This window comes from Ruditapes philippinarum, unplaced genomic scaffold, assembly GCF_026571515.1.
Source record: "Ruditapes philippinarum isolate M1 unplaced genomic scaffold, ASM2657151v2 ctg25410_1_1_1_1, whole genome shotgun sequence".
NCBI lineage: Eukaryota > Metazoa > Mollusca > Bivalvia > Venerida > Veneridae > Ruditapes > Ruditapes philippinarum.
Window position 1 is genome coordinate 1 of NW_026856183.1, and position 10,454 is coordinate 10,454.

Below are 10,454 nucleotides of genomic sequence, written 5' to 3' on the forward strand. Positions count from 1 at the left end.
TGGTGGAAAAAGGCATGCTTTTATTGCATTTCAGCTGTACATGTAGAATATGGCCATCGGGCGTGTTCCATGTGATGCGAAATATTTGTGCGAAGGGATATGTTTGCTTGAAATCATTTACAGGTGCAAATGGATGTTAAAGCTAGGTTTTCGGGTTAGAATTTGACCATTTTGGAGTTGGGCATGCGAGATTGAATAGTCGGAGAATTTGGTTTTCAGGGTGTTGCTTGGTGAATTTCGATGCCCTGGGCGACCAACATTGATAGATCTACAATGCTCAGAGGGCCATGATAAGTGCTGTGTCTCTTTGAATTTGACTTTACATAAAACCTTTATGAAAATTGTGCATGCTAATTGGATTTTATACTGTGCAGGATTGAAAAAAACATAGCACATTTTGGTGTCTGGCAAGAACATAATCTGTTGTATTTTTGCCTTATATGAAGCATGAAGCCATATATACTTAAACTGTATGCCAATTTGTTGAATATTTCTTTCATATTAGATGTTATAAGGACATATTTGAACATTTTGATTGTATAGATGGTATAAGAACCAGATTGTGTACACTTTACATTGGGAATACTTTCTTATTCTACATGTACTGAAAAAGGCTTGCCGAGGGCTGAAAATGGGATGAACAGCATAGTTCATTTAAGGCATAGACAATGAAAAAACAAACAATTCCCAGCAAAGATTTTCATTTTGTTTATTGAAATATGCATATATTTGTAGAAAAAGTCCATATAAAGGTCATCAATCAATGTTATGATGCCCCTTAAGGTAGCACACCACAGTAATGTAAGCCACAGCTTCGAATGGCCAGGGAGGATTTCTTGGATATGGTGAATATTCTGGATTTAAATGACTGGTTGTCTTTAAAATGCATTTTCAGCATAAAATTTGTTTTTGTGACATCTAATATGATCACTGGCAAATTCGAAAACATGGCCAGAAATCACATGCTGTTGATTATGAATGTCAAGGCCGCCATTTTTTGTAAACATTGCTTTTATACAGCATGCACGGTAAAAAGAAGTCATTTTACAGGGGGGTACAAACTTTTAGCAGTAGCAAAAAATCTACCTGGTTGAGGACTAGTTTCTTTGTGATATTTTGCATGTATAGGGAGTTGCTAAAGCAGAGACGGTGTTCCTTTTGCCTGTATATTTGCAGATATTTTTTGCCAGAGGGTCGAAATGTGTTGTTTTGGGTCTCGGGCCACTGTAGATTTTGGGCTTCAACGGAATGAATTGCAAATTTTTTGACTGCCTGCCTATTGCAGATGGGATAATTTCTTTGTAGATTTGCAATCTTATGTCATATATGTTCTCAACAAAATGTGTTTTCTTTTTCCAGGTTGTGTAGTTTGGTATCAGAATTATTAGACGTATTGCTTGTAGGACATTGACGGCAGGAACTTGAAATTAACTGTGGAGTGCTACCTTAAGGTAAAATGATTTTTTTTCAAACCTTGTTTTTTCGCATTTAACTTTGTGTAAAGGCTTTACCATGCACACTGACCAAAATGATGGTGAAATTTCATAAAAATATTTGTCACAGAGCTTGAAAGTTAGGTTTAAAAAGGGGAGGTAACTCAAATACATGAAAACCTAAATGTGAAATGTATGAAAGGTGCTGTGTCTGCCATGTGTCTTAAGTCATAATGACTACTTATTCCAGGAGAGACAGCTGTGGGAGAGTGAAAATATTCACATATAGAGCTATTCGGTTGATATTTTCCTGATTTTCCAAACTTTTTTGGTGGAAAAAGGCATGTTTTTATTGCATTTCAGCTGTACATGTAGAATATGGCCATCGGGCGTGTTCCATGTGATGCGAAATATTTGTGCGAAGGGATATGTTTGCTTGAAATCATTTACAGGTGCAAATGGATGTTAAAGCTAGGTTTTCGGGTTAGATTTTGACCATTTTGGAGTTGGGCATGCGAGATTGAATAGTCGGAGAATTTGGTTTTCAGGGTGTCGCTTGGTGAATTTCGATGCCCTGGGCGACCAACATTGATAGATCTACAATGCTCAGAGGGCCATGATAAGTGCTGTGTCTCTTTGAATTTGACTTTACATAAAACCTTTATGAAAATTGTGCATGCTACTTGGACTTTATACTGTGCAGGATTGAAAAAAACATAGCACATTTTGGTGTCTGGCAAGAACATAATCTGTTGTATTTTTGCCTTATATGAAGCATGAAGCCATATATTCTTAAACTGTATGCCAATTTGTTGAATATTTCTTTCATATTAGATGTTATAAGGACATATTTGAACATTTTGATTGTATAGATGGTATAAGAACCAGATTGTGTACACTTTACATTGGGAATACTTTCTTATTCTACATGTACTGAAAAAGGCTTGCCGAGGGCTGAAAATGGGATGAACAGCATAGTTCATTTAAGGCATAGATAATGAAAAAACAAACAATTCCCAGCAAAAATTTTCATTTTGTTTATTGAAATATGCATGAATTTGTAGAAAAAGTCCATATAAAGGTCATCAATCAATGTTATGATGCCCCTTAAGGTAGCACACCACAGTAATGTAAGCCACAGCTTCGAATGGCCAGGGAGGATTTCTTGGATATAGTGAATATTCTGGATTTAAATGACTGGTTGTCTTTAAAATGCATTTTCAGCATAAAATTTGTTTTTGTGACATCTAATATGATCACTGGCAAATTCGAAAACATGGCCAGAAATCACATGCTGTTGATTATGAATGTCAAGGCCGCCATTTTTTGTAAACATTGCTTTTATACAGCATGCACGGTAAAAAGAAGTCATTTTACAGGGGGGTACAAACTTTTAGCAGTAGCAAAAAATCTACAAGGTTGAGGACTAGTTTCTTTGTGATATTTTGCATGTATAGGGAGTTGCTAAAGCAGAGACGGTGTTCCTTTAGCCTGTATATTTGCAGATATTTTTTACCAGAGGGTTGAAATGTGTTGTTTTGGGTCTCGGGCCACTGTAGATTTTGGGCTTCAACGGAATGAATTGCAAATTTTTTGACTGCCTGCCTATTGCAGATGGGATAATTTCTTTGTAGATTTGCAATCTTATGTCATATATGTTCTCAACAAAATGTGTTTTCCTTTTCCAGGTTGTGTAGTTTGGTATCAGAATTATTAGACGTATTGCTTGTAGGACATTGACAGCAGGAACTTGAAATTAACTGTGGAGTGCTACCTTAAGGTAAAATGATTTTTTTTCAAACCTTGTTTTTTCGCATTTAACTTTGTGTAAAGGCACTACCATGCACACTGACCAAAATGATGGTGGAATTTCATAAAAATATTTGTCACAGAGCTTGAAAGTTAGGTTTAAAAAGGGGAGGTAACTCAAATACATGAAAACCTAAATGTGAAATGTATGAAAGGTGCTGTGTCTGCCATGTGTCTTAAGTCATAATGACTACTTATTCCAGGAGAGACAGCTGTGGGAGAGTGAAAATATTCACATATAAAGCTATTCGGTTGATATTTTCCTGATTTTCCAAACTTTTTTGGTGGAAAAAGGCATGTTTTTATTGCATTTCAGCTGTACATGTAGAATATGGCCATCGGGCGTGTTCCATGTGATGCGAAATATTTGTGCGAAGGGATATGTTTGCTTGAAATCATTTACAGGTGAAAATGGATGTTAAAGCTAGGTTTTCGGGTTAGATTTTGACCATTTTGGAGTTAGGCATGCGAGATTGAATAGTCGGAGAATTTGGTTTTCAGGGTGTCGCTTGGTGAATTTCGATGCCCTGGGCGACCAACATTGATAGATCTACAATGCTCAGAGGGCCATGATAAGTGCTGTGTCTCTTTGAATTTGACTTTACATAAAACCTTTATGAAAATTGTGCATGCTAATTGGACTTTATACTGTGCAGGATTGAAAAAAACATAGCACATTTTGGTGTCTGGCAAGAACATAATCTGTTGTATTTTTGCCTTATATGAAGCATGAAGCCATATATTCTTAAACTGTATGCCAATTTGTTGAATATTTCTTTCATATTAGATGTTATAAGGACATATTTGAACATTTTGATTGTATAGATGGTATAAGAACCAGATTGTGTACACTTTACATTGGGAATACTTTCTTATTCTACATGTACTGAAAAAGGCTTGCCGAGGGCTGAAAATGGGATGAACAGCATAGTTCATTTAAGGCATAGATAATGAAAAAACAAACAATTCCCAGCAAAAATTTTCATTTTGTTTATTGAAATATGCATGAATTTGTAGAAAAAGTCCATATAAAGGTCATCAATCAATGTTATGATGCCCCTTAAGGTAGCACACCACAGTAATGTAAGCCACAGCTTCGAATGGCCAGGGAGGATTTCTTGGATATAGTGAATATTCTGGATTTAAATGACTGGTTGTCTTTAAAATGCATTTTCAGCATAAAATTTGTTTTTGTGACATCTAATATGATCACTGGCAAATTCGAAAACATGGCCAGAAATCACATGCTGTTGATTATGAATGTCAAGGCCGCCATTTTTTGTAAACATTGCTTTTATACAGCATGCACGGTAAAAAGAAGTCATTTTACAGGGGGGTACAAACTTTTAGCAGTAGCAAAAAATCTACCTGGTTGAGGACTAGTTTCTTTGTGATATTTTGCATGTATAGGGAGTTGCTAAAGCAGAGACGGTGTTCCTTTTGCCTGTATATTTGCAGATATTTTTTGCCAGAGGGTCGAAATGTGTTGTTTTGGGTCTCGGGCCACTGTAGATTTTGGGCTTCAACGGAATGAATTGCAAATTTTTTGACTGCCTGCCTATTGCAGATGGGATAATTTCTTTGTAGATTTGCAATCTTATGTCATATATGTTCTCAACAAAATGTGTTTTCATTTTCCAGGTTGTGTAGTTTGGTATCAGAATTATTAGACGTATTGCTTGTAGGACATTGACGGCAGGAACTTGAAATTAACTGTGGAGTGCTACCTTAAGGTAAAATGATTTTTTTTCAAACCTTGTTTTTTCGCATTTAACTTTGTGTAAAGGCTTTACCATGCACACTGCACCACCAAAATGATGGTGAAATTTCATAAAAATATTTGTAGAAACATGTTATGCATTCACTGAATGCAAATATGGCATCATCGGTTAATTGGTGAAAATGTGCAAGATGATTTGTGAAATTTAGTGAAATGGTGTTGCTGTTTGTTAATTTGACATTTTGGAGATGGCTGGAAATTAATAGTATTTGGTTTTCAGTTCACTTTGGGAGAATTTATCCCTGCGACAAATTATAGATCTACAATGTAGAAGGGCAGAAGTTGTGTCTTTGAATTGATTTAATAACGTTAGAATTGTGCATTTAGTTGGATTTATATGGAAGGTTAAAGTGCCTTTTGTCTGGCAGAACATAATCTGTTGTTTTTTGCCTATATAAGCATGAAGACCATATACTTTTAAATGTATGCAACTTTGTTGAGAATTTTAAATGATTGATGTTAAATAAATCATATTTCTTTTGATTAACATGGTATCAAACAGAATTTGTGAACTTTAGATTGGATTGAAATTTTATTATTAACAGATTGAAAAGGCTTTCTATGCTGAAAATGGGATGAACAGCATAGTTCATTTAAGGCATAGATAATGAAAAAACAAACAATTCCCAGCAAAAATTTTCATTTTGTTTATTGAAATATGCATGAATTTGTAGAAAAAGTCCATATAAAGGTCATCAATCAATGTTATGATGCCCCTTAAGGTAGCACACCACAGTAATGTAAGCCACAGCTTCGAATGGCCAGGGAGGATTTCTTGGATATAGTGAATATTCTGGATTTAAATGACTGGTTGTCTTTAAAATGCATTTTCAGCATAAAATTTGTTTTTGTGACATCTAATATGATCACTGGCAAATTCGAAAACATGGCCAGAAATCACATGCTGTTGATTATGAATGTCAAGGCCGCCATTTTTTGTAAACATTGCTTTTATACAGCATGCACGGTAAAAAGAAGTCATTTTACAGGGGGGTACAAACTTTTAGCAGTAGCAAAAAATCTACCTGGTTGAGGACTAGTTTCTTTGTGATATTTTGCATGTATAGGGAGTTGCTAAAGCAGAGACGGTGTTCCTTTTGCCTGTATATTTGCAGATATTTTTTGCCAGAGGGTCGAAATGTGTTGTTTTGGGTCTCGGGCCACTGTAGATTTTGGGCTTCAACGGAATGAATTGCAAATTTTTTGACTGCCTGCCTATTGCAGATGGGATAATTTCTTTGTAGATTTGCAATCTTATGTCATATATGTTCTCAACAAAATGTGTTTTTTTTTTCCAGGTTGTGTAGTTTGGTATCAGAATTATTAGACGTATTGCTTGTAGGACATTGACGGCAGGAACTTGAAATTAACTGTGGAGTGCTACCTTAAGGTAAAATGATTTTTTTTCAAACCTTGTTTTTTCGCATTTAACTTTGTGTAAAGGCTTTACCATGCACACTGACCAAAATGATGGTGAAATTTCATAAAAAATATTTGTCACAGAGCTTGAAAGTTAGGTTTAAAAAGGGGAGGTAACTCAAATACATGAAAACCTAAATGTGAAATGTATGAAAGGTGCTGTGTCTGCCATGTGTCTTAAGTCATAATGACTACTTATTCCAGGAGAGACAGCTGTGGGAGAGTGAAAATATTCACATATAGAGCTATTCGGTTGATATTTTCCTGATTTCCCTTACTTTTTTTGGTGGAAAAAGGCATGTTTCATTGAATTTCAGCTGTACATGTAGAATATGGCCATCGGGCGTGTTCCATGTGATGCGAAATATTTGTGCGAAGGGATATGTTTGCTTGAAATCATTTACAGGTGCAAATGGATGTTAAAGCTAGGTTTTCGGGTTAGATTTTGACCATTTTGGAGTTGGGCATGCGAGATTGAATAGTCGGAGAATTTGGTTTTCAGGGTGTCGCTTGGTGAATTTCGATGCCCTGGGCGACCAACATTGATAGATCTACAATGCTCAGAGGGCCATGATAAGTGCTGTGTCTCTTTGAATTTGACTTTACATAAAACCTTTATGAAAATTGTGCATGCTAATTGGATACTTTATACTGTGCAGGATTGAAAAAAACATAGCACATTTTGGTGTCTGGCAAGAACTGTTGTATTTTGCTTATGGCATGAGCAATACTTAAACTGTTGTTATATTTCTTTTTTAGAATGAACATTTTGATTGTAGTTATCTTATTCTACATGTACATGAAAAAGGCTTGCCGAGGGCTGAAAATGGGATGAACAGCATAGTTCATTTAAGGCATAGATAATGAAAAAACAAACAATTCCCAGCAAAAATTTTCATTTTGTTTATTGAAATATGCATGAATTTGTAGAAAAAGTCCATATAAAGGTCATCAATCAATGTTATGATGCCCCTTAAGGTAGCACACCACAGTAATGTAAGCCACAGCTTCGAATGGCCAGGGAGGATTTCTTGGATATAGTGAATATTCTGGATTTAAATGACTGGTTGTCTTTAAAATGCATTTTCAGCATAAAATTTGTTTTTGTGACATCTAATATGATCACTGGCAAATTCGAAAACATGGCCAGAAATCACATGCTGTTGATTATGAATGTCAAGGCCGCCATTTTTTGTAAACATTGCTTTTATACAGCATGCACGGTAAAAAGAAGTCATTTTACAGGGGGGTACAAACTTTTAGCAGTAGCAAAAAATCCTACCTGGTTGAGGACTAGTTTCTTTGTGATATTTTGCATGTATAGGGAGTTGCTAAAGCAGAGACGGTGTTCCTTTAGCCTGTATATTTGCAGATATTTTTTGCCAGAGGGTCGAAATGTGTTGTTTTGGGTCTCGGGCCACTGTAGATTTTGGGCTTCAACGGAATGAATTGCAAATTTTTTGACTGCCTGCCTATTGCAGATGGGATAATTTCTTTGTAGATTTGCAATCTTATGTCATATATGTTCTCAACAAAATGTGTTTTCTTTTTCCAGGTTGTGTAGTTTGGTATCAGAATTATTAGACGTATTGCTTGTAGGACATTGACGGCAGGAACTTGAAATTAACTGTGGAGTGCTACCTTAAGGTAAAATGATTTTTTTTCAAACCTTGTTTCTTCGCATTTAACTTTGTGTAAAGGCTTTACCATGCACACTGACCAAAATGATGGTGAAATTTCATAAAAATATTTGTCACAGAGCTTGAAAGTTAGGTTTAAAAAAGGGGAGGTAACTCAAATACATGAAAACCTAAATGTGAAATGTATGAAAGGTGCTGTGTCTGCCATGTGTCTTAAGTCATAATGACTACTTATTCCAGGAGAGACAGCTGTGGGAGAGTGAAAATATTCACATATAGAGCTATTCGGTTGATATTTTCCTGATTTTCCAAACTCTTTTGGTGGAAAAAGGCATGTTTTTATTGCATTTCAGCTGTACATGTAGAATATGGCCATCGGGCGTGTTCCATGTGATGCGAAATATTTGTGCGAAGGGATATGTTTGCTTGAAATCATTTACAGGTGCAAATGGATGTTAAGGCTAGGTTTTCGGGTTAGATTTTGACCATTTTGGAGTTGGGCATGCGAGATTGAATAGTCGGAGAATTTGGTTTTCAGGGTGTCGCTTGGTGAATTTCGATGCCCTGGGCGACCAACATTGATAGATCTACAATGCTCAGAGGGCCATGATAAGTGCTGTGTCTCTTTGAATTTGACTTTACATAAAACCTTTATGAAAATTGTGCATGCTACTTGGACTTTATACTGTGCAGGATTGAAAAAAACATAGCACATTTTGGTGTCTGGCAAGAACATAATCTGTTGTATTTTTTTAGAATACTTTCTTATTCTACATGTACTGAAAAAGGCTTGCCGAGGGCTGAAAATGGGATGAACAGCATAGTTCATTTAAGGCATAGATAATGAAAAAACAAACAATTCCCAGCAAAAATTTTCATTTTGTTTATTGAAATATGCATGAATTTGTAGAAAAAGTCCATATAAAGGTCATCAATCAATGTTATGATGCCCCTTAAGGTAGCACACCACAGTAATGTAAGCCACAGCTTCGAATGGCCAGGGAGGATTTCTTGGATATAGTGAATATTCTGGATTTAAATGACTGGTTGTCTTTAAAATGCATTTTCAGCATAAAATTTGTTTTTGTGACATCTAATATGATCACTGGCAAATTCGAAAACATGGCCAGAAATCACATGCTGTTGATTATGAATGTCAAGGCCGCCATTTTTTTGTAAACATTGCTTTTATACAGCATGCACGGTAAAAAGAAGTCATTTTACAGGGGGGTACAAACTTTTAGCAGTAGCAAAAAATCTACCTGGTTGAGGACTAGTTTCTTTGTGATATTTTGCATGTATAGGGAGTTGCTAAAGCAGAGACGGTGTTCCTTTAGCCTGTATATTTGCAGATATTTTTTGCCAGAGGGTCGAAATGTGTTGTTTTGGGTCTCGGGCCACTGTAGATTTTGGGCTTCAACGGAATGAATTGCAAATTTTTTTGACTGCCTGCCTATTGCAGATGGGATAATTTCTTTGTAGATTTGCAATCTTATGTCATATATGTTCTCAACAAAATGTGTTTTCTTTTTCCAGGTTGTGTAGTTTGGTATCAGAATTATTAGACGTATTGCTTGTAGGACATTGACGGCAGGAACTTGAAATTAACTGTGGAGTGCTACCTTAAGGTAAAATGATTTTTTTTTCAAACCTTGTTTTTTCGCATTTAACTTTGTGTAAAGGCTTTACCATGCACACTGACCAAAATGATGGTGAAATTTCATAAAAATATTTGTCACAGAGCTTGAAAGTTAGGTTTAAAAAGGGGAGGTAACTCAAATACATGAAAACCTAAATGTGAAATGTATGAAAGGTGCTGTGTCTGCCATGTGTCTTAAGTCATAATGACTACTTATTCCAGGAGAGACAGCTGTGGGAGAGTGAAAATATTCACATATAGAGCTATTCGGTTGATATTTTCCTGATTTTCCAAACTCTTTTGGTGGAAAAAGGCATGTTTTTATTGCATTTCAGCTGTACATGTAGAATATGGCCATCGGGCGTGTTCCATGTGATGCGAAATATTTGTGCGAAGGGATATGTTTGCTTGAAATCATTTACAGGTGCAAATGGATGTTAAGGCTAGGTTTTCGGGTTAGATTTTGACCATTTTTGGAGTTGGGCATGCGAGATTGAATAGTCGGAGAATTTGGTTTTCAGGGTGTCGCTTGGTGAATTTCGATGCCCTGGGCGACCAACATTGATAGATCTACAATGCTCAGAGGGCCATGATAAGTGCTGTGTCTCTTTGAATTTGACTTTACATAAAACCTTTATGAAAATTGTGCATGCTACTTGGACTTTATACTGTGCAGGATTGAAAAAAACATAGCACATTTTGGTGTCTGGCAAGAACATAATCTGTTGTATTTT

The 10,454-nt window shown here is 36.0% G+C and overlaps 1 long non-coding RNA gene across 6 annotated transcripts; it reads left to right on the top strand.

The window, feature by feature from the left end:
* Nucleotides 1-1,219: 1,219 nt before the first annotated feature.
* On the top strand, nt 1,220-9,707 carry LOC132745706 (uncharacterized). 6 transcript variants are annotated; one of them, XR_009627890.1, is made up of 7 exons: nt 1,220-1,451; nt 3,122-3,213; nt 4,884-4,975; nt 6,321-6,412; nt 6,759-6,878; nt 7,997-8,088; nt 9,618-9,707. It is a non-coding gene; the product is annotated as an uncharacterized LOC132745706 (long non-coding RNA). The 6 variants fall into 6 exon arrangements; XR_009627889.1 differs by having other exon boundaries at nt 1,223-1,451; nt 6,759-6,847; XR_009627888.1 differs by lacking the exon at nt 6,759-6,878 and having other exon boundaries at nt 1,240-1,451.
* Nucleotides 9,708-10,454: the final 747 nt, after the last annotated feature.